This window comes from Macaca fascicularis, chromosome 16, assembly GCF_037993035.2.
Source record: "Macaca fascicularis isolate 582-1 chromosome 16, T2T-MFA8v1.1".
Taxonomy (NCBI): domain Eukaryota; kingdom Metazoa; phylum Chordata; class Mammalia; order Primates; family Cercopithecidae; genus Macaca; species Macaca fascicularis.
In genome coordinates, this window is record NC_088390.1 from 20704851 (window position 1) to 20708348 (window position 3498).

Consider the following 3498-nt stretch of genomic DNA (forward strand, 5'->3'; position numbering starts at 1 on the left):
TGACCTGGGACAGGAGGCCACACTCCCAGCCAAGGCCGGAGGGCTCTGCCCGGGGCACGTGCGCTCCCTCCGCCGGCCCTGCGCAGACCCCGGGGCTCCACACCACCCAGCTAGCGGCTGAGAACCTGGAGGCGGCGGCACACTCGCCCTTGCGGCTTGCCCTGCGACCCGCGCGGCCATGTGAGCCAGCGCAGCCAATCAGAGGCTCGCCCTGGACTCCGTCCCGGACTGGGGGCGTGGCTGGGGGCGTGGCTGGAGCGTGGCTGGAGGGCGTGGCCGGGAGGTACCCGCGGCCTCTCTGCGCTGCCGCCTTTGCTCCAGCGTCTGTGTAGGGGGTTGTGGCCGGCCGGCGAGTCCCCGAGTGTCTTAACATTCTCTAAAAATACTCCATTTTTGAACTTCGACGACCTGGGCTGGCCTGCTCACTCTGTGGCCCTGCTCTCCTCTGCTTCTCTGCTCCTTCGGTCTTGTATGCTGGGGACACGTGGGCCTTTCCAGTTCCCCGCAGCCGCCTTTGGTCTGTAGGAAGGCAGTGGCGCAGGGAGCGGTGGGAGCCCGCGGCTGCAGGGCGCAAGGCGGCGACCGCGAAGCGGCCTGCCCCACCCGCCACCCCTACCCGCAGGATGCGCATCGCCGGTGCAGCCCGGGTCCTGACCCCCCGAACAGACCCAGTTCCGCCGCGACATGGCAGCTGCACTTCTTCGGCCCTTTGAGCTCTTCCCTCCTTATTTCTCAGTTGCATTCTACACTGAGATTCTTTTATTTCTTTGCGATTTTAGACAGTATCCGCCGGCTCTCTACCATGGACACTCAGTGAGGATTTGGTTCTCTTAGGTATGAACGCTGTGCTTCGCCTCCTGTGAGCTCCAAGTCTCATTTCATCAGTTTTGCAATGCATCAGTATTTGGTGTTTACACTATTATGGTTATGTAAATATTGTTCCCAGCTGAGCTGTGCAGTACATTGTGACAACATTTTCTATTTTGTGTTGTTTGTTTTCCTGGGAATTCATAATAGCCTGTTTTCTTCTTGCATCAAGCTGGACACTCAGTGGATCCTTTCAAATCTGGAGACATGACCTTCGGTTCTGGGAAGCTGGAAGGCACAAGTGCTGTTTTTACAAGCTCTCAACTCATCTTGTTTCCGTCCCCACCTGCCCCTCCACTTCCAGAGGGACCTTGTGACTCCCAGGCTGTGTTTCTGGGGGGCCTCTGGCCTTGAATGGCCCCCTCGACATGCAGAATTTGGTTGCAGCTTCCCCCACTCTGCCGAGGTGATTACTATTAATTTTCCAGCTTCGAAAATTCTGTAGGCTGGACGCGGTGGTTCGCGTCTGTAATCCTAGTACTTTGGGAGGCTGAGTCAGGAATATCACTCGAGTCCAGGAATTCAAGACCAGCCTGGGCAACGTGGCAAGACCCTGTCTCTACAAAAAAGTTTAAAATTAGTGGCACGTGGTGGTGCACGCTTGTGGGCCCAGCTACTCTGGAGCTTGAAGCGGGAGGATCACTTGAGTCCAGGAGGCGATTACGCCACTGCAATCCAATCTGGGTGCCAGCGAGAGACCCTGTCTCAAAAAAAAAAAAAAAAAAAAAAGTTCTGTCAACTTTTTGTCCTTATCATTGACTTTCTTTATAAGTTTGCGACTTAAACATTTTTCCTTATATTGTCATCTTAGTGGGATTTGGAGAGGGAACGGAGAAACATATCCTTATTCGTTCCATGTTAGCTAGAAGTCCCTCTCACTCTCTGAGCACCTGCTGTGCGCCACAGCCTATTTTAAGCCAGCCCTCATCCCCAGTTTCACTTAGCTCTTTCTGTCACCCAGGCCTGAGCAGAGAAGACAGCTCCTCCAGGAAGGTCTCTCTGACTACCCAGTGCTTCTCTGCAACCTCACTCAGCTCGACTTTGGTTCCTACCCTTACTGCTATTTGAAATTATTTTATAGATTACGTGCATCCATGCTGAATTTGCCTTATTTCTCAAGCTCCTCCAGAAGGCTTGCCCCATAAAGGCAGGAGGTTTTCACTGCCCCGTGAAGGCAGGGACCTGTCTGTCTTGCTTTTCACTGTATCCTCAGTGCTTCCCGTAGTGTCAGGCAAAACCGGATGCTGAGGAAGCACAGGGAATGGACGGATGGGTTTGAGCGTGACACCACTTCAGGATTGCTTAAGAAAAAGCTAATAAGGGTCCAAGCTTACGGGGAATGAAAGACCCTGCCATGAAAGGGTGAGACACTCATCGTGGGAGGGACATAAGCCCAGGCTCGGATGGCCGAAAAGGGACAGAGGCATTGATGGGAACGGACAGGGGGACCTCCAAGGCCCGGCTGAGACAAATCATTGGCTCAAGGTTACTTGGCTACTTCCTGGCTTAGATTAGAGCACAGCCCTTTGAAGGCAGATATGCTGGACGCACCTGTGTGGTGGAGTCAGCCCCATTGGGACGCTTCTACCTCTCTGCTCCCTGGTTGTGTGATCTTGTGGGCAAGTTGCTTCATCTCCGTGTCTACAGTACTTCTCACCCATCACGGGGCAATAAGAACAGCCCTGTGGTCTTGGCATCTAGATATGAAGCACAGGCTTGAACTAAAAAGCCCGACACACAGTAGGCTGTTATGGTGATGGTCTGGGTTACAAATCTGGTGTCATCCTTCCTGGTGGTGGGACCTGGGCAAGCTGCTTGAAGCCTTGGGCCTCTGTTTCTTCATCTGTAAGATGAAGGTCTAACCACACCCACTTCCCTGGAGTGTGTGTCAAGTCACGAGGCCTGGCATGCAACAGGTGCCACCAAATGTTGTCCCCTTGACTGCCCCCTGCCTGCTGGGCAGGAAGTGCTATGTTTGAGAACCCTGGGCAGGGAGGCACCATGTTGAGGCTCCTTGGACCCCCGGATTGGTGTTGGGGGCAGTCACGGGGTGGTCCGTGCAACCCTGCAGGGAACCAGGCAGGCCAGACTCAACTGCTCTGTTACAAGCAGAGTTGGCGGCTTTCCAGAAAGCAGTGACGGGAGCTCAAGGGGAGTTTGTGTTGCTCAGAAGCAGGGTGTTGCAAAACATTTTAATGGAAGTGTGGGCAGGAAAAGGCAGGGAAAACTGTCTCCATCTGACAGAACAGATTTCAAACAATAGCTCTGCCATGACCAGCTGTCTTGGATGCTTCTGGGCACCTCTCTGAGCCTCGATTTTCTCATCCGTTTAGTGGAGATGATGATAATTGTAGACACCTTCTTGGGACATTGAAAACTTTCCTCCACTCCACAAGTATTCACTGAGCACCTACTGTGTGCCAGGGACACTGCAGTGACCAAAGCAAAGGCACTGCCCCCATGCAGCTTGCATCACAGTGAGTCCACAAGATGCTGTGCTTGGAGGGACTAGCACAGAGTAGGAGCTGTAAAAATGGGACTTGCTGTTTTGCTAGTGGAGCCAGTCACTTGTGTGAATTCATCTTTTGATATTTGAGAGTGATGATGATTTAAATAAAGCAGGTGAGCGTC

The 3498-nt window shown here is 53.4% G+C and overlaps 1 long non-coding RNA gene across 1 annotated transcript; it reads left to right on the top strand.

The window, feature by feature from the left end:
- Positions 1-272: 272 nt before the first annotated feature.
- LOC141408767 (uncharacterized) lies at positions 273-3498 on the top strand. The gene is made up of 2 exons (XR_012425385.1): positions 273-834; positions 1040-3498. It is a non-coding gene; the product is annotated as an uncharacterized lncRNA (long non-coding RNA).